Below are 26037 nucleotides of genomic sequence, written 5' to 3' on the forward strand. Positions count from 1 at the left end.
CAGCGTGGTGCTCGGCAGTGCTTACAGACAGCTCAGAGGTATATGTAAAGGTATAGCAGAATTCCACCTGTCCTCATAGCTAAATCAGTAGAGGTACAGCCTCATGAGCAGTAGGTGTAGTGTTGGAATACATGTAAGAGAACGTACGCATCTATTTTGGAAATACAAATTATACAAATTAATTTTAAATTCTGGCCTGGTATGCTCTGCTAAGACATGCTAACACCTGCTAAGCACTGCATAAACAATAATAGCTGAAAATGCTTATGCACTGCTTGCTCTGCTTGGCTGGTTTGCTCCCTGCTAAGCAGAGCTAAGCATACGGGTCCTCAAGTTTTCACATTGCTCAGCTCAGCTGCACTTGTTTGCATGCTGCTAAGCCACAGGCCACATTTTTAAATGTTACCCAATGGTGTGTAAGGGCAGGAAAACAGGCTATATTAAACAAAATTGGTGGGAATATAGCATAATCCATTGGAGTTCTATCTCTGAAGGATACTATGGCAGGCACTGGTTAAGGTTTGCACTTTTGGGCACAGCGTAGGGGCATTCTGGAGTCCAGGGTCATGATTGGATTCCTAGTAAAAAAACATGAAGACTGGCTGCTGCAGGGAGATTACCAGGGCTCAGAATGCAAGGCAGAGGCCTGTGACCGGCTGGCAAGGGAACTCACCAGTGCAGCTAGTATCCCCCCCCACAACTGAGTAGTGTCATCACCACCATAATGACCTGAAAAGATGAAAGAGGATCTCTTGGACACCTGGGACCCAGAATTTTGGGCAGTGAATGTCCCACATGTATGTAAGTACTTTTACCTCTGTTTTACCAATATCTAATCTTGAATGTCTGCTAAACTGGTTTGCATAATAGTGTGCATCTCTCCCAACAGCTGCAGAGGAGAGGGCTAGCATCCTCAAGGTGCATCCCGGGTGCTTGGCCAGGTTGCGCTATGAGTATGATGAGTATGGATGTATTATGCTAACTGTGGTGAAATAGGCAAGAAAGAGTTAAGCATTACATACAATAAAGTACGTATGTTACAGTTTACATTGCAATACATGTAAACTTAGAGCTGTAGTGCAATAAATGAATAATGCCAACTGTAGTGCAATAAAAACATGAAACAATACAATTACCTGCATTAAAGCATGTACAATATAGTCTGTAGTGCAATAAATTTGGAAGTAAAGCTGTATTGCAAGACTTGAATAATGGCAACTGCTGTCCAATAAAAACTTGAAACAGTACCAGAAACTGCATTAAAGTATATGCAATAAAGTCTGTAGTGCAATAAGTGTTTGTCAAGAAATGAATAATGCCAACTGTTTTGCAATAACACATGAACCAATACCGATAACACCAAGGTAAATTGTATACACCAGGTTTGTCTTGATTTAACCATTGCAGTACAACCTTATGCATTCAGGCTGGAAGGTAAGGTACTGCAGTCAAGTATAACACTGTACTACCTATAGCATGCAAATATAATTGCAGCCAAATGCCTTATTTAACACATACAGTGCCGTTCAAGGCTATTTCTAGCCAATATTGTCCACATAGTGCTCTGTCGTTCACACACAGTAAATAAGCAAGGTATATGGATGAGGTAGCCCACTCCATGATCTGATATTATTTGTTGACTTCACAGATATTTCAAACCAATAACAATATTTTGTGAACACCTACATTCTATATACTAATGCATAGATTACCTACTATCTCTGTCATGCTTGTATTTCATGCATGTGTGTTCTACTGTCACTGCAGTCTAATATACAACTGTAGTAGTACTACTAGGTCATATATTGGTTCCATATCAGCTCTGGACAAATAACAGTCTATCAGTAGTCAGCAGTCACTCAGCTCAGTTTGTTAAATTGTCTATCTGTAGTACATTTTGCCACAGACAGACCAGGGTTCGAATCTAGTACTATGTAACACTAAATATTACAGCATCAGTCACATAATGTTTACAGATTTTTCTCTCCACAGGCACTACAGGTAAATGGTTGAGGTAGCCCATATTAAGAGTAAATAATTGTGCGTTTAGATGTCACAGACTGTTAAAATCATCAGCAAGAATGTGAAAGTACAGCATAACATAAAAGAAATAAATATAATAATAATAAAGTAAAATGAAATAAATAACATGTAATTATGGTATGGCTGTATGCCTGGAGTGTATTTTCAAAGTTGCTGCAGCCAATTTATACATTCCATGCAGATGTCTACTGCAGTCACTGCTATTTGGTGCTATCATCATGCCTGCCAAGCCAGGCATGATAGTTGTTTAGTTTTTGTGCTGTACTCATACATGTCTCTCAGGTGTCACACTGTCATGTAATGTAATTAATAGTGTGTAATCCATCTAGCACACACCTAAATTGCAAAGTATCACAACATCAGCCCACAGTACACCTTGGTAGTTATATAGGTCCAGCTGATGGGCCAGTGTTCTGTGTAGTAGTGTACCTGCAGTTATTACTCCTTGGCTCATACTGTCCCATGTGAATAGCTTGAGAGGTGTGTATGTGCTACAGCAGCTATAGGGGACTTGTACATATAAAGAAAGGACAGACCTGTAGAGTAGATAGTAGTACTGTTGTTAAGTAAATAGCCTATAATAGTACTAATAGACTATTTTTTCCTCTCTCTCCACCCCTTATCTCCATTTCTTTGTAATTGTTATCCATTGGTTATGGTTTACTATTCACATATGCTGTTAAATTACCTGCATTTTGGGCATGAGTATTATTGTTGCTTTGTGTCAAAATGGTTGAATATTAACATATCTTGTTGAATTACCTATTTTGCTGGCCTTATGCTGTAACTGTTACTGGCATGCTGTTAACATACTGACCGTTCTGTCATATATTGTAGTGTTTCACATAATATGCATTGACATATAATTGGGTTAAATCCACTGTTCTGTCATGTCGTTATTACTAACTATGCTTTGTTCAAAGCTAGCCTATACTTATTGCTATATCTTTATCACCACAGCACATCAAGGTAGTCTGGTTCCTGCTGATCCAGCTACCTGGCCTCAACTGGCCATGGCACTGGGTCCTAGCACCGGAGCCAGGCTGGTGGTGGCTTCTCTGCTGCCCTTGTACCACCTGTGGAAGCAGTCAGGTAGAACCACCTCAGGGGATGGGGCCTGGCCTACCCCAGGAGTGGTGGTGGAGGGGTTACAGTCACCCAACAGGAACTGCCAATCATGGTGTGCAGAATTGTTCATTGGACATATGAACATTGCCTGTGCTAGACTGAGGGCACACTGGCCAACCTGATCGGGCAGTCTGGCCTTAGCTCCCAGCCTCCAGCACAGCCATATTTGGGGCAATGAAGGATAAACATTGACTGCCCATAGGTGGGGATGTCAGTCATGCTGCTGCTATCTAGAGGCACATGCGACTCTGATTCCACAACATCCTCCCCGTCCAAGGTGTTTACCCTCGACATGTGTCACACACCCCCCTGTCTGCTGTCTTGTCTGTCTGATGTTGCATTCTTTCCTATCAAACTTACCTCCCCACATGTACCTATTTCCCTTCCCCAACATTCCACTCTCTCCTTAAAAAAAAAAAAATGGGCACCTGTTTCACAAAAAAACTATTGCCCCATACATAGCTCTCCATTTCACACACATCTCCACTGGACACAACTAATTTGATCCAACTGGCTTTTCAACACATTTATGTTGTCCCCACTCCTCTCTCTGGGATTTTGTGAGCCCAAATTCATCTACAAAACCGGTCAAAATGCACAGCTGTTGCTGTACAAGAAATGGATAGCTATGGTTCTTTCCTACACCTGTCCTGCACATTCCTACCTGACCTTCACATTGTTTTTCCCCTGCTTGGCCCCATTTCTCCACTTTCCTATCACCCCCTTTTTCTTTTCTTTATATTTTTTTAGCGCAGGTTTGTGGAGAGTGCCACGCCTCTTCGCTCAGCTTAAATGAGCTTTAATCTCTATATGTGTCTATTACATTGTAACTCACTTGTAGAGAAAAAAACACCTCTGTCAAGTGTTGAATCTGTACCTCTCTCAGCTATAGCACACTGCATTAACCCACCATTCTACACAGGCTTTAGTTTAAACTGGTGTTTTCAGCAAAACATAATGTTTGTTACTTACATACATTACACATGTAACTGAAATAAAAAACGAATGTGTAAACTGGGAGTGTACCCTGGACTCTGGTGCAATAATAAATAATAATGAAGACATACTAATGGATGTAAGTGAGGCCTGTGATAACAGGTATATGTGCCCTTTTATCAACAACTTGTGGAAAGACACCTGCTAAAGCAACAGTGGCAAAGTACATCCACAACTGGGACCCTAGTGCAGAAATACAACCATATAAAACCACACACCTACTCATGGATGTAGAAATGTTTCTCACAGCCTTTATATGTGGACATATATCCTGTAAATATACATGCTTTTACAGTGGTGCAGTGTCTCAGTAGGTCAGTCTGTTAAATGCCTTACAAGCAGTACATTTTGCCACACACAGTCCTGGGTTCAAATCCAGTGTTGTGTCTCACATCAATTACATTACTGTGAAGATATTAAGTAATGACTGTGTCATGGAGTCTTACTCCCCACAGATTACTGTTACTTAATTAATTGCTACCCAGTTTTGCAAGACAAAGGCTTGTAGGTAGAGACACAATGCACATATCCATATAGCCTAACTATATGTCGCCTACTACTCTTTTAGTCGCACTGTTGCATAAGAGAAGTACTTTAAGCACACGGCTCGGTTGCACTGTATAGAATACCCTTGCCCTGTATCTGCTGTAATGACAGGCCTGACACAGCTGACACAGTTATATGTACAGCTTGCTGTTCATCAAAGTGTTCACACTCCACCCAATGTGTTGTAGGCTGCAGCAGCAATTGCAGCTTGTAGCATACACAGCTGTATGTCAAGGTAGCTGCTACAGACCTACCATACCTACCAAACCCATAGAACAAGGGATCCGGACACAGCCATACTTAGTGGGTCAAGTGGTGGGGCAAAGGCCTACAGATAGGGGCATGTTTAACAGTTTGCCCCTACAAAGTTAGTAAGTTGACAGAATAACAGCTATTGTGGTAGCATGCATAGTCTGCTGGGCATGCAGTGTGACATACATGTCTCTTCCCTTACTGAACTAGGCCCACAATGATTGCCAATGCACAGCCAGATGACCACAATGGTATGGGACACTGACCATACAATACTGTGGACATACATCATAAATCTCTACAGTAGACAATGTTTGTACATACCCTATTTGTTGCTATAGTCTGCACACCTCAGTAATGTCCATCTCATAAACTAAGACAGGGGCCAAGATCTACATGAAAGCCTCATATATTGCACTGTGGTGGCATTTCATTTGCTAATGATAGTGCAATACAGCTGTTTTGGCTACAATCAGCAATTCTAAGCCACAGAGTTGTGCAGAGGCAATCACCTGCTAATGAGCAGTACCTTACAAAGATAAGCAGTTGGTTATGGAGAACATGTCTTTATGAGACTTAACATACACAGCGAGTGTATTATCAAATGAGTACTGGAAGCAAAGTTCAACAAAGGAGTACTGCACTCCACCAGGTATGTAATAGATTTCTCCATATAACAGAATGCAGGTGGGAGGATGGAAGTATAGGGAATAAGGATTACAGCAGTAGATCTATGGTGATGGCATGTCTGACACTCTGCTGTCCTACACCTGCACACATGCCTCTCAACTGTTCCTGATTTTAATCCTATCTCAGCTCTGTCCCTGTCAATCCTACCTACAATGATTAGCTGTTGTAGGAAAGCTAGTAGATTATACGTAGCACATAGTGACAATATGGGAGAGTGTACACCCCTGTAATGTCAAATGATGTATTGTAACCTCCTCTCATTCTGTCCATGCCTCACATAATTAGTTCTAACATTGCAAAACTGACAACTCTGAATGTCTCTGATGTACTCTGGCTAAGTCCCTGTTTCTGTTGACATGTGTCCCTGTTTTGTTGAGACATATGCCTAACATACCTGTCAATCTCCTACAGCAATAACTCAGGACAAAGGCATAATTAATGGGGGTAGCAAAGGGCCAAACTCATGGTACATACCTGAGGCAATGATACTACTACTGGCATATCATTCTCAATATAGGTGTACTGGGTGTTATGTTAAGTTCTATCACATACACAGTCATACTGCATACCTTACAGGTGTATTTTACTGGCAATGTTAACTGGATGTAGGTGAAGTGCATGTTATAATGGGCCTGACTTGTCTGTGTATGTTTTTGTGAATTTGTCTATTGTGCATGGGAGCAGAGATGTGAAGATGTGGTACTTGTAATGCAGTTGTGGATACTCATCTGTATGAGTCTGTGTGGATTATCATACATAATAATGCAGGTAGTAATGTACAGCTGTTGTTTTGCTTCTCACAGGTGACCAAGGGGGTTGGAGTCTGTCCACCTCACAACCTGATGTCAGTGTCTCATTGGATGCTGCTGCTGATGGTGGCCATAGTAAGGTACAGGTGGTGTTGGTGGCTGAATCTGTCCCAGAGGTTGACATCCCTCTTCTGCCCCCACTGTCATTACACACAGTCAGTATTCCCACACATACCCAGTCCCCAGAGGACACAGCCATTGGACAGTTACAGGGTGGCAACATTGAATAGGGCAGTGTGACAACTATGGCTTCTGTGAGTGTAGACAATGGCCATAGCCAGAGATCTAGCAAGGTCCCACACAGGTGGATTGGCAGGGGTGCTCATAAGATGACTACTTCCATCCACCATGTGTTGCAGATGTCACATCACGGGTCACTCACCAATTGTTATGGTCCATCATGGAGGCATAGGAATGTTCTGAATGCAACATGAGATGGATGCTTAGGGTTATGGATGCAGCACAATCTGACATCTGACCACAGCATAAAGGACACCTTGGATTAGTTCCCTGCTGTCGTGGATAGATGATGGGCTGAGACAGTGTCTGTCTTTGACCTCACAATGTCTGTGCTGGAACATCTGGTTGGAGTTGGGTATTAGACATGTGGACAAAGGTTAGCAACACCATCTGCTGGAAGTCCACATGGCTGTGCACAGTCACACTCCCATACTGGCTGTACCTACAGCACTACAGAGGGAAGTGTGCTGTCCACACCACAACATGGAAGGCCATGGGCATGTGGTCCTGGGCAATCCCGTGTGGGACACAGCCGCATCATTTTGCAGTCACCACCAGGTACTAGCACTGCATCTGACCTTGGGTATGGTGATGCCAGTGCTACTCCTGCAGAGCCAGCTCACATGTTTGTGGCCAGAGATGGTGAACTGTCCATGTTACCATGTACGGTTCAATGCTATCCAACATACACATATGTAAGGTTAGCACTGAGACTGACTGTGTGCACGCACACACTCAAACATCACTGATGCATGCATATCACCAACAGACACACACAGCACCTCTCCATGGCCCATCTAACCCGCACCTCTTTCGAACTCACACACATGCTATCACCTGTTTGGCACAACCTAGGCCTCTGGCACTCTCACACCACATCCTGCGTATGTGATGATACCTGTGCCACATGCCTGTCATCCATGATATCGATGCAGAGAATTGCAAATATGTGACTGATGCACTTTACATGTATTTCTGTAGTGCAATATTGTTTTGTCATGGCAGTTGTGGGCCACTACAAGTATTGTATGGTGGCATGTGTCCAAACTACACATCAAACTTTGTGTATCTTTGTTGCATGATGTTAGACTGGCACTAGAGTTACAGAATGACAGGTGTGTCACAGACCTATGTATGTTTCCAGTCCAGGTGTATGAAGGGTTAAACAATGGATACATGGTGGCAATACACTGGCACAGGATGGCATAGTGGCACAGCAGACATATGATGTCAGCAAGGTAAGGCAGTAGACATGCATGGCTCCCTAAGTGCATATGTATATAACAGTGTATCAGGGACAATGGGGGCAGTCAGCATAATTGTGTATTCATACTTTGTGACAAGATCTGCTACCCTTGATATGTGTCATCTGGGTGTTCTGAACATACAAATCTAAAAGGTGGTGGACATCAGTTTTGCTTATGTGGAAGAGAGCAATTTATAGACCAGCAGCTAGTCACATGCCCATAAAATATTGCATGGAGATAGCCCATATGGGCATGTCCATAGGGCTGTAAGGGGACATACTTATACACAAACACAGAGTTGGATAATGTGAGATTAGAACCCCTACTTTTTCATGATTACACACTATAGCTCACAGTACTTACTGCATGTGCCACAGAGTTTATCTGATGCAAGATTGCCAGCCAGTGCTCTTAAGGTAGATGACATCAGCAGGCCTTGTAAAGGATTACAATGTAGAGGCCAGCAGCTAGTCACAGAGCCTTAAAAAGCATAACCATTACACAGAGATGGGCATGTCTCCAGTGCCACAAGGGGATAGAGTTAAATACACACACATTGGATGATGCGAGATTAGAACCCCTACCGAACTTCTGTTACATACTACACCTCACAGTACTTATCACATGCACCACAGAATTTATCGGATATTAGACTGGCAGCCAGTCCTCTTAAGGTGGATGACATCAGCAGGCCTTGTAGAGGAGGGAAATGTAAAGGCCAGCAGCCAGTCATAGGGCCATAAAATGCATACCATTGCATGGAGATAGTTCATATGGGCATGTCTGTAGTGCTGTAAGGGGATATATTTACACACACACACACACACACACACACACACACACACACACACACACACACACACACACACACGCGCGCGCGCGCGCACACACACACACACACACACACACACACACACACACACACACACACATACATTGCATGATGTGAGATTAGAACCCCTACCTATCTAGGTACTACAGGCAAGGGCTCACAGAACTTATCACATGGACTATAAGTAATGTCTGCTGTACAATGTGGATGCAGGCACATTACTTGTACAGTACACGAAGTGGCCTTGTGTTAGCATGTGTGGCCTGCAAAGTGATAATGCTTGGTACAGTTATTGTATCTAGTGTCCTAGGAGTAGGATACCTGGTAATATTCAGCTACATGTGTACAGTTACCAGTATGGCCATATGTGGCTGTTTGCAGTCTGATAGGTGAACATGTGGCAATGGAAAATAAGACCTATCCAAGGCATGCGTTGCAACCTTTGTACATTACACGCATCTATATCATGTTATCGAAAGTTTACTTAATCAAATCAATAAAGGTCGAACTTTATTGATCGATTAAGTAAAACATCGAATAAAGTAAAAAAAAAACCTAAATGGCGTATGCAGGGGGCAAGACCCCCTGCACCCCCCACCCCCCTACTTAAATATACCAACTCCGAGACTGCACTACATTGAGGTAAATGGAAATCTCCCCTTACAGAGATTTCCATTTACTTGCACAATGTTCTTCACTCTCGATATTGTCATGCCGACAATATCAGACTTGATATTGTCAGCTTATGACAACGTGAAGTAGACCCCATTACACCACCTGCATACCTGTCTACAGGGTGACAGTCTGCAGACACAGGGGTCTGTGGGTGAGTGGATTATATACTGTTGCAGCTTTGGTCTGGTTCCATTGGACAACTGTTGTGATGCGTAAGTGCAGATAACGGCAACATTCCAGGATTTGTGGAGTTATTCGTACATCCCCACACATATCCATATAAATGTGTATAACAGGAATGTCTCCTTAATGGTTGTGGTGTGTGTAAGTTATGTAAAATGTGTTATGTAGATATATGTGGAGAGTCTATGTATCACTGTACTTTGTATAGCTATATATGTATATATATATATATATATATATATATATATATATATATATATATATATATAAATATATCTTATTTTATATATATATATATATATATATATATATATATATATATATATATATATACCTTATCATATATACATATAACATATATATGTGCCACATAGTGATAGATAGATACACTAATCAAGTGTGAGGGGGATAGGGAGAGACAGATATGTATATGTAGCTGTATGTATGTATGTATTTTCAGACATATTTACACATATCAGGTCTTTGTTTGGAAGAGGCAACAGACTTGGGAGTAAGTTAGCTAAGTGCAGGAGCATGCCCAGTGTGACTGTCAGTACTTACAAGGACAAGGTGACTCCAGGCCAGAGCTACCTGTACTCCAGTCCTAGATTATGTGCCCTGCAGGCCATTGGCTGCTGCACCTGTTATCACAGTACTGCACTTCCCTGATATTGTCCAAGGCATTCCCCGGCTGTTTGCTGACCTTAATATGTGACTCATACATCTCAATTGTACAGAGCTTCAAAGAATGTCCAGAATTTTGCCTCATATTTTTGGTCCATTTTACATAACATTGTGCTTTTCTGGCAAATTAGTTGCAAATCATTGAAAATAGCAGTTAATAAATAATGACAGACATTTGAGTTTCAGGCTCCAAACACATCAGGAGAGTCATGCTAATGCAAGACCTGTTATTCTATCAACATTCTACGTTTGTAAGTGCAATATTTAAAACATGCCCCTTGTTGTGGGCCTTTGTCCACTTTTATTCATGGCTTTGGCCAGATTTCTTGTTCTAAGAGATTTGATGTGACCAGGGTACATGATGTAACATCACACACAGGGTGACAGTCTGCATACATCTCCCTGTACATGTTTTTGAAGATTGTACAGCATTTTGCCCCATATGTCTGCTCTGTTCCTCATACATTTGTGGTTTTCCAGTAATATACTGTAAAATGCAGTCACTGAAATGTTGTAACTACTGAGACATTTAAGTGATGGCCTTTACATCCTGCAGCTAATCTGATCTGTTCCAACCTGCTGTTATACTAGCCACCTTTTAGGTCACTCAGAGCATGTATAACATCTGTCTGTAGGTTTGGCCATTTGTCCCCCCATTCACTCTGGCTTTAACCAGCTTTCTTGTGGCAGCAGATTGACAGGTTATGACAATCTGTGGGAATACCACCATATGACTACCTCAAATGTAAAAGATGTGTCTACTGACAGATTCAAACATCAACACCATCACCCATGCTAATGTCCCTAGCCTACTGAGCCACAAAGACTGCCAGACAGAGCATCATTCATCACACAATCAACAGCATACAGGCATAATTGTCACCCTTGTATTATGTGGCCAGATTCTATGTCACAGCCCTGGAATTGGGTGGTCTGCTGATATATCACTGCAAATATACTGCTACAGCAGTTATATGGGTACACTGAAGAGTTAGAGTGGGAGACGATCAGACCATGCTCTGCTGGCATACACATTCAGGTGACTATTCAGTGACCCCACTGTTTGGCATCTCCCTTAAATAATGTAGTGAGGTTTCCAGTCATGTGGCCTAGTGAATATTATGGGGCACATACTATTGGACAGAGTACCTGTTGTCCCAAGTGGCTGTTAGATCTCTGCACTTAGCCCAGTAGCCCACTATATTCCCTTGCATACATGTGGCAGGTCCATACATATGCTACCATATTCTAGTATCCCTTACAAGTGGTGATTAGCTGTGTAACTTACCTTGCTAATGCAGCAGTTGACATGCCTGTAGTTTGGAGCTGACTCTGTCTGACGCATACACTCCACAGCCAAAACATTGTGGGGTACAGGTTGTGTGTGCTGGCTGGCATCATTTTTACTAATATGCATGCGAGTTGGAGTAAGGTGTCAGTCCCTAGGGCCCTAGGTTGTCAGTGCATGTGCTATGCATTATCTCTTGGTCAAGGCCAGGGCATACTGGGCATGCCTACATTTGTCTACTGGGACATCCTAAGGGGTTTCCTCCTCTGAATCCCCCTGTGGGTGTAGCTGTGGGTACCTAGGCAATGGTGGGGTGTTGTGTATCCCTTCCCTTTGCTGATCCTGCTGCAGCTGTTTCTGCAGGATCATATTATGCAGCATGGCACATACTGTAAACATATGTGAACATGTTCACAGGTTCACAGGTAGGTAATAGGTTATCGGCCCAAGGGCCTACGTAAGCCTAGCCGACAAGGTTCCCTGGTTTCTGTGGCTGGAGAGTACTGCAGGGCTCCACCAGATATATCGAGTCACTGAAACTGTGACTTCAGCAGCCTAAACACACACTCTATGATTTCCTAGTTTGTGCGTGTGCTTCATAATGGCATTCTTTGGTGGGTGTATAAGCACTTCTGATGGGTGTCATCACCCATGGTTCCAGTGCATAGCCAGCATCCCCAGTAAATGGCCATGTGGGATGTCCCCCTAGCAAACATCTGGTACAGCTGTGATGTGTGCCAGATATGGGAGTCATGATAACTGCCAGGGCTAATAGCACACACATTCATGATAATGCCCTGGCCATTGCACATGACCTGGTCGCTGATGGAGTGATACCCCTTGCAGTTGATGTCAACTCTATCCTCCTCACCGGATGGTGCCTTGATGTGTACATGAGTGCAGTCTATGACGCCCAGTACCTCAGGATAGTGTGCTACATGGTAGAAGTGTTGCATACTGCTGGGCCATGCCTCAGGGGTGAGGGGGAAAATAAATGTGCTCACTGGCATGTGGTAGCATGGCATCCAGGAAATGATGGAGTACCCTGGATGCTAATGCCTGTTAGACCCCCATCATGTCCCCAGTTAGTCTTTGGACTGTACCTGTAGTTAGTATCCTAACAGCTACACATACCTTAGTTTTCACTGGGATGGTTTCTCCTCTGTTGGCTCTGGGTCTTAGTTGAGGATGGCAGGACTCAGTGAGTTCTTGTAGTATGTCCTTGTCCATCCTGTAGTGCTCTACAATCTCCAGCTCATGTAGCCCCTGGAAGTTTACCCTGTGCCTGAACATTCTTCTCCTTCTCAGTCTAGGCCTATGGTCAGCAGCAGCAGCACTGACCTCAGCATCTAGCACATACATATGTAGCAGACCTACAGCAGCCCCTAGCATTTCTTTAGTTAAAAGTCCCAAATCTGTACTCCACTGGTGCAGAGTATGGGGGTGAAATCAGATTGTAGGGTTTCTGCAACCTCTATAATGATCTGCTGTAGGTGCAGCCTTTATGATTGGCTACCTATGATGCATTCCACCTGTCAAGTAAATCATTGCAGACAGTTAATGGCCCTAGTTCAAGTGAAACAGGGGTTATCAGTAATTAAGATCTCCTTGCCTTTCTCAGCCAATTTTTTTTAACAGCCTTCCTCACTCAGCACTGTGGTGAGCTGTGCAAACATGCATCGCAAAAGTAAACAATGCTAAGCAGTCATTGTACACAACCCCCTGCTGAGCTCAGTGGTGTGCCACACAAACATGCTAAAACCTACTGAAACACATGCCCTGAAGGTAAACAAAGCTTACTAAACACTGTACACCCCCCTGCTGAGCACAGTGTCATGCCATACAAATAGGTGCCGCTGTGCTCCAACGAGCCTAAACGGATGCGGACACACCATCTTTTGATGACAGCTATCTCTTTTGTGGACACCAACATGGTTCTGTGCCTACATAGATAGGATCTGTGGACACAGATACCTATTTGTGCTATTCAGTAACCCCAGCTCATTTGCATACAGATCCGTGCACTGAACCTGGAAACTACATGGTTTCAGGCCCTGCCTCATTAGCAGCCACAGCAGTCTATCATTGTACATACTCCACATAGGGTTCTATAATGCATTACTGTTACATACTTACAAATTCTGGGTTTTACAATGTTTTTATATATTTTTTCCATAATGGCATGTTTGCGCACTGTGGAGCACCATGCAAACATACCCAGGGTATTAAAAAAAATAAAATTATTTTATATTAGTTTCCATACAGTTGTGGACACACAGTGGTTAGTTTTGCATATATCTGCACCCCTAAGGTATTTCTGCCACTGTCAGTACACGTTTTCTCCCGGTATCATTTTTACAACCCTGTACACAGAGTTTTTCCATGTACATTACTGACACCAACACAGGGTCTGCACAACTGCCTATCTGCTTGCTGGATCACTCTATCTGCCTTATTTACATGCATTTCACCTGCTTATGAGGTGATTTGCATGCCACGGACAATTCCGTGTTTGCACGCCCATGCACACCCCTCAGCTCCATTTACTGGATCGCACATCTGCTTACTTCAATGTAAGCACCGTGCCACTATGCCTACATGACAAATAAGTCCATGTAGGCTTTATTGAATTTCCCCCTTAATCTATAGAGAGGCAGGGGAGTGGGTTTACAGGGAGGCTTGCCTTTAAAAGCATCTGATTAAATTTCTGTTACTAGTCAAAACTGACTTTTTCAGTGAGAAAATTATTTTAGTGATTTTTTTTTTTGTTCCAGTATTTTTAACATCAATTAGTGACATTCCCCTCCTGGACCATTACGTTGTCTTAGAGAATAGTTTAGTTTCTTAGTGAAGCTGTAAGCTATACTGTGTAGGACTAACTGTTAGTTCATACACTGCTGGAACCTAATGTACAAAATCTATGAACTAAGGAATACTTGACATGGTTAAGGATGAGATGACAAGAATACTGATACATAAACAATGATGCATTAATGTTAGAAAAGATTTTATCACTGTATTGAGATATCTGGTAAGACATCCACCAGACATATTCCGTACAGTTTTGGTGGTCTCGTTTTACATCTGCTTGTGTCTTTCACCTGGGAATTCAGGAGTAAAGTCAGTGGATGAGATTCACACTGTAAAATAATGTAGTTTTAATTGCTATAAAATAGGGAGTCTAAAGATCATTGCAACCGGGAAATGTTACTTACCAGGAAATAAAAGTCTTTTTACAACCTCATACTGCTACATGGCAGAGAGTAGAAACATCATTAAAGTTTGAAAGTATTGTGGGGCAGAAATGAGAATAGTCGTGATTAACAGAACAAATTAAAATGGATCCATTACTTTGAGAGTATTTTCATGGAGGAAATCTAGAGGAAGTAAAAAAAAACATAATACATGCAAAAGGCTGAACTTCCTATCAAGCTAAAGCAGCTTCTGATGGATAGAATTCTTGGCAGCAAGTGTCGGGGAATAGGTATTTACCAGTAAAGTGGACTGCATTAATGTAGTTAGAATCTGGGTATAATGTCTGTCCAAAGATTTAAACCAATTTCTGTTAGTAAAACACAGATTAATCAAGGCTCGTAACAGTGGGTAACTATAATTAGTGAAACAAGAACAAAGATAGATGAAAAGTGTTCTGAGTTACCCTTTGCCGAGTGCACTAATAAAGAAAAAACAAGTTACTGGGTGCAGTTAACTATAATTAATGAAAAGGGAACAAGGGTAGATGAAAAGTGTTCTGAGTTTCTTTTAACAGAATGATAAAAAAGAGAATAAAATGGGGAGTGTTCATGTACCAGGAGGTAGAAGGAAAGCAACCTAGAAAGAGAAAATAGAATGAAACAACAATGTTGGGTTATCTTGAAATAGAGGGTAAGCAATACATATAAAAGCAAGGTTTACTATACTGAGTCACAGAAAAACCTTGCACAGAATCCTAGTAAAGTTCTTGTTCAGCCAAAACATAGGAGCTTTAGGTATGTGGTAGAAGGTTCAATAAATCAAGTGCCTAATACAAAAAAAAAAAACAAAAAACATTTTAGCCAGTGCTATAAATTAGATGGTTAAAGCCCTGACTATGGTGCAGGCAACCATAATTCAATCAGCAGCTCGGGTGTCTGAGGTGCTAGCAGGAATAAATATTAAACTTACAAGATGGGTTGAAAAGGGTTAAACCTGTAAAACAGAATCAATAAATGTGGGTGGGAATTCAGTACAGCTTATATGAATTTTTTTGGATGTACTCATTGCGGCACTATGCGTACATGAGCACAAACACTTATAGATTCAGTAATCATTTCTTAGCGTTGTGCAAGCACTCACAAACAGGGACAGTTCCATGGAATGCAAATTATCTCATAAGCAGTTGAATCTTATGCTAATGGCCCAGGTGGAGCAATCCAACAAGCAGAAAGGCATCTGTGTAGACTCACGTCAGTGTCCATATTGTACACAGAACTTTTCTGCATACAGGAGTCTACTTGGACAGAACGGGCTGTAAAAGTCCACAAATATGGACATAACTCCCCAGAAAATGTTAGCTCACAGGCATATATATGTGCGCAAAAGGAACAATGTGGATGTCTGAAAAAGGAAGGAAATATGTAAAATAAATAATAATTATTTAAAAAAAATTGGCATCTTTGTGTTATTTACCACAGTGCACAAACATGCTTAACAGGCATAAAAAAATGACATTTCTAATATGGTTTCAAGAAATTTACTATAGGAACTTGCGATGGGTTCATACAACAGTGCATATGTGCTGTCACCAAGTTCACATGGTTATGAACCATTTAGTATCTAGGCTGTCAGCATGGATATGTATGGAAATGAGGTGGATTTCCTGAACTGCTAAAAGGAGCAACCATGTCTGTATGTCCCCTTTGTGGGGGCTCCTTCACAATGTTGATATTCCCAGAGGATGTAGATGATAACAGAGGGATGTGTCTTATTATTATTAGGATTTTTTTTTACCAACCATGCGTGCTTGCACTGTGCACTGCATAGCTGAGCTTGTTCATGCAGACAGATTACCCCTCCGACAGTGATGACTTAGGCAGCAATCAATTAAAACCAGATATCTTCAATAAATATCTTTGACTTTTGTATAAGCTGTGCTGCATGCTGCAGCACATTGAGGAGTGGCACACACTAAGGTAGGGCCTTTGAATTATGTTAATTATATCATGGTCAGGTGAACTGCATCAGAATTGGCCAATACCATGTGGTGGACCTAAAGCAGAACTGTACAAAATATGCATACACCCTACATTCTGATTTTCCCTCAATACTCTAGGCCATTGGAGTAGAGACTTGGGAATTTTAACTGGGGTAATGCTAGGGGCTGTTGCAGGTGTGCTACATCTGTATGTACTACATGCTGAAGTCAGTGCTGCTGGTGCTGCTGACAACAGGCCTAGACAGAGAAGGAGAATAGTGTTCAGGCCAAAGGTGACCTTCCGGGAGCTACATGAGCTTGAGATTGTAGAGTGCTACAGGGTGAACAGGGACAGAACTCACTGAGTTCTGCAACCCTCAACTCAGAGCAAGAGCTAACAGAGAGGAACCCAGCCCAGTGAAGACAAAGGTATGTGTCGCCCTTAGGTTACTAGCTACAGGTACTTTTCAAAGACCGACTGGGGATATGATGGGGGTGTCACAGGCATCTGCATCCAGGATACTCCACCAATTCAAAAAACAAACTGAACAGACACAGATTAAAACACAAGTGGAAGGCCCAAGGAAACAAACTGCTGCAGGTAAAATCCAGAAGAACTTTAATATAGAAACTTTTGAAATAAAAACTTGTTTAAAATTGTGCGCTTCCATTCACAAAAATACATGAACTTCATCAGATAAACACTGATGGAAGTACACACACAATTTGTAACTTTTGTGTTCAATTACATGCCTGCTAAGCCCCCAGGATTTGAAGCATCATCTTAAAAGAGCCACCACAAAGAAATTCACAGTGTGTAGCACTGAGTCAATTCAATTGACAAAATTTGCAAACAAGGAAAAATATAGAAAAAGCATGGCTGATCCCACATTTTGAAACATCACCATGAAATTTAATTTTCTGGAATATTCCTTAAGATCCATGAGTGTGTTTGCAACATCCATGTGTCTGTTAGGTACGAAAGTTAGACCTCAAGCAAATAAATCCCTATGACAAGCACCGATGTTAACAGATGAAAAATTGTAGAAAGTTAAATCACCAGTAGAATTCATCAGAGTGGTGCATGGGGATAACATACATGTAGTAACATCAGGGACTGGACTTAATTCCCCTTATTGTAATTCTGGCACCCATTCTGTCTCCTGGTTCCTCCTCTCCAGTTTTGTTGGGTTGTATTCAAGTTCTGTTTGGGAAGATTCCTGCTGTTCCATTGATTGTTCTGAGTGGAGCATCGGTTCCTGATCCTTTCTGACCTCCGGAGAACTAAAGTGGTCCCATATTCTAAAAAATAGTCCTCATTTTCTCCTCCAGCAAATCACCCATCATATCCTGTCTCATGTCAGTTTGCTCATTACCCGGTACATGAATATTAAATCTGGTACCCCAAGCTTGGGAAGGTGGAGGGGGGGTATACCTTATTTTCTTTATATTCACATCTATCCCTCTCAAGCTTCTTAACTTTGTGGGAATTAATATTTTGGATCTGTTCATCAATATTCCTAAAAATGCAGATATGTTCATACTTAAATGATTCATTCATACAACCCAACACAATTGCGGAACTCAAATACAACCCAACAGAATTGGAGAGGAGGAACCAGGAGACAGAATGGGCACTGGAATTATAAGAAGTGGAACTAAGTCCACTCCCTGATCTTACTACATGTATGCTACCTCTACATATATCTGGTGGAGCCCTGCAGTATACTCCAGCCACATGTGCACAGATATTCACAGTATGTGGTATGCTGCACAATCTGATCCTTTGGAAACAGCTGTATCAGGATCAGCAAAGGGAAGGGATACACAGCCCTCCACCACTGCCTAGGTCACCACAGCCACAGTCACAGGAGGACTCAGAGGAAGAACCCCTTGCTGATGCCCCTGTAGGTAGATGTACACATGCCCAGTATGCCCTGGCTTTGGCTAAGAGATAATGCATAACACATTCAGTGACAACCTAGGGACCTATGGACTAACACCTTACTCCTACTCACATATAGATATTAAAATTGATACCAGGGAAATCACACATCCTGTACCGATCCATGTATTGTCTGTGTGCTGCTTGCATCAGAACTACAGTTGTGTCAGTTGCTGCTTTTGCAGGGTAAGTCCATAACCTATACAATAGTCTACTGAATATTACGATATGTCAGTACATGTATGGACCAGGTACATTATGCAACTACTTACAGTGGGCTAGTTGGACAGAAATGACACCCATATGGGACTACCAATACCCATTCTGCTAACATGTTTCCATTTCTATTCAGTAGATCTCATACATGGAATATTCATGCAATCATACTGCAGCAGATTACTTGCACATCATGGAAGGGAGATGTTAGACAGTCAGGTTAAATGATACTCAGACTGCGATGTATCCCAGCAGAACATGTGGTGCTGTTCCCCCACCCCCAACACAGCAGTGTACTCTTGTAACTGCTTTAACGGTAACTCATAAAGGGTATATGAGCATTTCACTCAGTCTCAGGACAGTATTATAGAAATTGATCACACATTGTATACCTTAGGTAATGGAAGAATAACCAATGTACTTATTTATGCAGGTGATTGTGTGATGAATGATCTCTGTCTGTCAATCAGCTTCTGAGGCTTAGATGACTAAGGCAATCACCTTGTGTGATGGAGTTCATAGTCCTTATCTAGAAGTATTCACTTGTTTTGAATGTGGGGTATCAATAACTGGTGTTTCACAGACTGTCAGTCTGTTTGTGTGTTTGTGCTATTTTAACCACTGTCACATATTAATTACATAAGACAACCTTACAAAATCGTAGCCAATGTGAATGAAGTGCAGCAGTATAGACACAGGGACAGATATATCCTGGACTGGAGTACAACTAGGTGTGGGCTGGAGTCAGTTTATAACTAGTCAAAACTCCCACTGGGCATGGTCATACACTTAGTTAAGCTGAGCTCAAATCTGTTGCTCCTCGCAAATATTACTTTTATAATATACATGTGTATATGTGTATAAATATATATATATATATATATATATATATATATATATATATATATATATATATATATATATATATATATATATATATATATATATATATATATATACATATATATATATATATATATATATATATATATATATATATATATATATATAATAGATATATAACACCATTCTTCTCTCCTTATATATAGATATAGCTAGATAGATAAGAACAATAAGGCACTCGTCACCAGCCAGTACCAAAATCTAGTTTATTACGGCTCCAACACTTAAAAGCAACCATTAAAACGCATAATTGTGATGTTGTTTGTAGATGGGGTTTTCTCATTGAAAAGTGTTTCCTTGTGACACCACCTAGAAGGAGCTGTATGGGGGTGGCAACAGCCTTGGCCAGTTGCCAAAATCCCAGGGGTAAGAGATAAAGACCATCTCTGGCAAACCATTGAGGTCTGTTGAGCAGGAAATCCCAGGCTGACATATAGTGGATCCCCGTACATTGACACCACACACTACAGCAATTATTACATCAATCATTTTCCATTTGTATGAAGGCGTCATGCTAAGTGATGGTAAAATACAGATCAAGGCGAAGGCCATAACTGTCTGAGACACATAGTCTGTCAGCCCAGTCATGTCTCTGCATACAGTCCTGAGCGGTATGTCTCAAGTTGTACACACCAACAGGAACTATGACGTAGTCATAACAGTACCTGATGGTGACAGACCTGAGTGCATGTGTGATATGGCATATATATGCACCTCACAGAAAGGTGACCATGACCTTTCCCTTATGTACCTGGTAAGAGGCATATCAATATGTCTCATGATGTAATCATCTATGACTAATATGTTTGATTTTGTGTTTTGCATTAGGTGTTTCACCGGTTAGACAGTGGTGCATGAGCTATTACGTGTACTATGTTCTGCAGAGGTATGGTTATGTGTAGGGAGCTTGTGTTTGGGTTTCTGAGGTGTCTGGTGTTTACTTACTTGCCTGTTAAGACCTCCATTCATGCAGGTATGTCTGATGTGGATTTTGGTAGGGTAGGATGTGCTACTTCAAGGCATTTATTTCTCTGCAGTCACAGTCACTGTCATTGGCCTCTGACTGACTACATTTGCAGAAGATTGCAAATTAGGAGCTGTCATTGAATCCTACACTGACTTAGCAGTTATCCAAGATGAGCTGGCACAGACATTCAGTTGTTTTAAGAGTCATGGTCTAACAGGAAATGCCAAGGAATGCAGAATATTATCACTTGGGAAGATATCCACCCCTGGCAACTAATGTATTGACCGCACACCACCAACAGTTGACCCAGTAGTTAGGAACTTACAGACAGATAGTAATATGAGTTGGTAATAATTGGGATACATTCTATGTTACACAACATATGAACAAAGATATGGCATGCAAATCTGAGATAGACATTGTTCCACTGTATTTGGCATTCATTACACCTACTATTGAGTGCAATGTCACCTTTGGTATGTAAGTAATCAGGCATATCTGACAAATGTCACATCCACAGAGGTTCCACAGTAAACTGATACACAGTGTACATATCATGTTCTGTGCAGACCACGTCAACCCGTAACTGTGTATTCTGTCTCCAGCATGCTTTGGAGGGGAGGTATATGCTTACCATGCAGGAAGGTGTCAGACCCCACTGTGTACCTCCTCAATATCCAAGAAAGGACTAGCACGAGAATTACCTCACCTAGACACCTACACCTTGACTGAGGTATAAACAGGACATGCTGGACAGACAGGTATGTAGCCCAGAGACTACACCAAATATGCAACAGGCTCCCAATGCATGTGAAGCACAGTTCCACCCTAACTCAAATCATGGCAAGTTCCACAGCAGGATGGGGCATACGATGATTATAACTGCTTCAGGACAAATGTTGCTACTGGACACAAGGAAACTGTGGATGGTTCATCTTGCACACCCTGGCTTGTCCATGTGTCAGATCCCAAAATGCTGCTTACACTTATCAAGGGTATCAGACCTGGTCAGGGTTTAGGGATGCATGACTTGGATGAAAGATGCCCTTGTTTTTGTTAGCCTATTATACAAATATGAACCCATTGAGCTATGCAGCTATACTTTTTTACCTTTCAAATTACATTTTTCTTCTGTGCTTTCATTCCATCCTGTGCTCTGATGTTGATGGGTTTATTGTACATGTGAACCCATAGGTGTGTCCTACACGATCCTGAAAGTGAAGTGTAAACAGTGCCATGAGACATCTTTCATTGTGTGACTACACAGCCATTACAATAGCATCCACTGTAACATACACAACATAATGTGGTTTACACATTACAAATGGCAGCATTCAAACTGTGTGACTGACCAGTACAAGTAGCATGTCAAAGGCAACAATGGATGAAACATATACATATTAATATAGATAGTCACCCTGTGCATCAGACAAATAGCTTCATTTTCCTGCATTGATGACAATGATGACAGGGATGTGGCACAGGTATCATCACTTGCACAGGGTGTTGGATATAGATGCAGGAGGCCTAGGCTGACCCAACTGGTTGGCAAGCGTGTGTGTGTGAGGCAGAAAGGGGAGCAGGCAAGATGGACCATATAAATGTGGTGAGTGCAACAGTAGTATGTGAATGTCTGCATGAACACAGCCAAGCTCAGTGCTAGCACTACATTCATGCATGTTTGGCAGGTTTGAACCATGCATGGTAGAGCTGTCAGTTCATCATCTCCATTCTAGGACATGAGGACTGACACTACCAGGAGTTGCACTGGCACCTCCATGCCCAAGGTCAGATGCTGGGCTACTACCTGAGAGTGACTGCTGTCTGCTGGGACAGTGTCCTCCATGGGACCACCCAGGACCATGAGCCCATGGCCTGCCCCATCTTGCTATGGACAGCACACTCCCCTCTGGAGCTCTGGATGTACTATCACTACAGGAGCGTGAGTGTGCATGGCCATGTAGACTCTCAGCAGATGTAGTTGCTAACCTACGTCTATGACTGTGACACTCAATTCCAACCAGATTTTCTATCACAGACAATATGCATTGCAAGGCAGATAATGCGCAATCTCTCTGACCATTTTTCCATTGCATCCGTCACCCAATCCAGGGCATCAGCAATGCAATGGAGGCAGTTATAGATGTCAGACTGCTGCATCCATAACCCTGAGGATTCATCTGGTATTCCTTTCGGAATGTGTCTGTGCCTCCATGACAGCCCTAAACATATGCCACGTGACACGTGATGAGACTTCTGCAACAAGTGGTGGAAGGACAGCATGCCTCCTATGAGCATCCCTATCAATCCGTCTGTGTGGAACCTTGCCAACTGTTTGACTATGGCCATTGTTGACACTCACTGCAGCCACAGTAGCCACACTTCCCTGTTCAATGTTTCCACCTTCCAACTGTCCAATATCTGTGGCCTCGGGGGACTGGGAATGCATAGGCATACTAACTGTGCACAGTGATAATGAAGGTGGATGAGGGATGTAAACCTCTGTGACAGATTCAGCCCCTGCAACCCCCAGCTGCACGTCACTTTTGCCACCATCATCATCAGTGTCTGAAGAGACACTGACTTCAGGTTGTGAAGGGGACAATGACCAACTTCCTTGGTCACCTGTGATATAAAGAGGAAAGCATCACATTAATACCTATACTACTATGATCTGCAGCATTATGTTTCAATATATAAACTGCATGCACTGCTGTCACTATAACAGAGTTGTACAACCCACAATCTAAGATAGTAGGACCTGAGGTCATTAATTTCTAACCCACATTTGTAAATATTTTAGAATAACAGCCCTTTAAAGCAGATTCTCAGGAGCAATACATAATATATGTACACTGCTGACATTCTGCAGACCTCTGACCATTTTACAAGTATGGCCATCTGATAAGTCCTGTCAATACTGTGAAATCAATCACTGTGGTCACACCTACAAGGCCTAAGTATGACCACAGTGTGTACAGTCAGAACACATCTCCACATTTTTCAGTCATGGAGACAGTACATGTATCCAGGCAGAAGGCCTGGGATGACACTTTAGCTAATACCTTGAAATAAATCTATATCTGAAACAAAAATGATGTTCATCGTGTTACACTGCTGCAGTCATTATAGTTGGGTTATCCTGCCGTCAGGCAGTCCCAGAGTTGGCCCGAGTTCCAAAGTCTTGGCCCAGCGTCAGTTGCTGTCTCTTCTTCCCTGACGTCAGTGCACCAGGGGTATATAAGATGCATCCGACGCCATTTTCTTCAGTCTTTCTTGCCGTGCGGTGCCCGAAGCAGAAGCAGTTCGCAAGTGCCGGTCGGCCGACTCCTGAGATTTTCGAAGTGGAATTTCAGATCCGAAGTCTTCAATAAAGCTAAGTACCCCGTTGGGGAAACTTTTTTCTTGCCTCAGACCGATGTCAGAAAAAGTTAATAATTGTATTTGTTGTGGGAAGCAAATACCTCATAAGGACTTCCACTCTTACTGTATTCCATGCCTAGGTCCTGATCACGACATCACTAGTTGTCGGTTTTGTGCTAGATTTAACAAACGCACTATAAAAAGATGTTTTGATTTTGCTTTGCACTACTTTGGCTGAATGTTCAATTATATGATGCTGTCGGATCAACTGACGACCTCACTACCGAAAAAATGCAAAGACAAGGATAAAGACAGGCATCCAAGGTCCAAAACTGACGACGAAACCTCTTCTAGGCCAGTCGCCGGTTCGCCAATTCTCAGTGAGGTGCTTTTGCAGCCCCTGACACCCGCTACCTCAGAGCCACAGGCCGCTTCCGACTCCCACGTGGAGACATCTAGGCCTCTGGAAACTCAAGGTATTGGGCCTACGGAAACTAATCCCTCAGATGGGTCTCGAGCCGCTGAGCAGGCATCGGCTTCTGAGGGTGTTTTCAGACTTTCACAACCTACCATTAAAACAACAGCCAAGACAAAGGTACCATAAAAGACAAAGAAACAAGTACAGCATTTTCCTGGACAGTCCTCCATGCCTAAGAAACAGATGCTTAAAATGGCCGAATACCTCATTACTCTAATTAGGGGTTCTCATCCCCCTCCTGAGAAAAGGCCTAGGCAGGATACAGACTATGACTCCTCTCATCAGGTTTCCATTTCCTCTGATTCCTCTTCAGACCAGGGATACTCTCTACCCCCCTATGAGGACTCTCATGCTGAAGAATCTATCCCTTCAGCCTCTCCTCCTGAGGATTATTCTTTTGGGGAAACTTTACATACCATGAGGGAGCATTTCCATTGGGATAGCCAGGATTACTCAGAATCCAAGAAAAGGCTCAGAGATTTTCTCTTATTGCCTCAACACAGGCCCCTGGCTATTCTGCCTGTGCTAGATATTGTGGATGATGTGTTTTCTGAATCCAGTTTATCTCCTGACTCTTTGCCCCCTGCTCCAGCCAAGCCGGATAGGTATTTTAGAGTCCCTGACTCCCACAAGTTTCTTTATAAAAACCCTTCTGCTGATCCAGAAACTATTTCCCAGGGTCCAAAAGGGGTTAAGGCTTCCATTGCAAAAAATCCAGTACCTTTTGACAGAGATTCCAGAGCTTTGGATAGATGGGGGAAGAAAGTATGCACTTCTACAACTTTAGCAGTAAGAGCTTTAAATTGCCAGTTTCACATGCTTAAGTACCAACAATATTTAATGGCTCAGTTAAAACAGAAAATGCTTGCAAGCTCAGAAGCTCCTGATTATAAAGAAATGCAGGATTTATTGCATGCAGTTGAACAGGTGGGAAAACATACTCTGCAATGTGGTTTTGATTCTTTAGAGGCCTCTTGTAGAGCCGCAGTTACAGGCTCTGTGATTCAAAGACATGCTTGGTTAAAAGAACAAAGTTTACCTGATCATGTTAAGGCAAAATTATTGGATGCTCCTTTACAGCATGATACTTTGTTTGGTGTTAAGGCAGAAGAGGTGTTAAAGAAAATGGAGGATAAAGCTAAATCTATGGAAACAGTCAAGGATTTCTTACAGGTACAGCCACCTCGGTTTAGCAGAAATTGGCCAACAAAGAACTGTCCTTTCCAGTGTCAGACAGGCCACAGAGAGGCAGATACAGATGCCCAAGAGGCAGATTTCAACCCCAAGGCTCAAACAGACAATGACAGTGGGGCACCTCAACCCCAAAAGGTGGTGAGGACAAATATCAACCTTACAGGAAACAGTCACAATGACTTTCC

The sequence above is a fragment of the Protopterus annectens genome, chromosome 5.part0 (genome assembly GCF_019279795.1).
Source record: "Protopterus annectens isolate FY-2018-M chromosome 5.part0, PAN1.0, whole genome shotgun sequence".
Taxonomy (NCBI): domain Eukaryota; kingdom Metazoa; phylum Chordata; order Ceratodontiformes; family Protopteridae; genus Protopterus; species Protopterus annectens.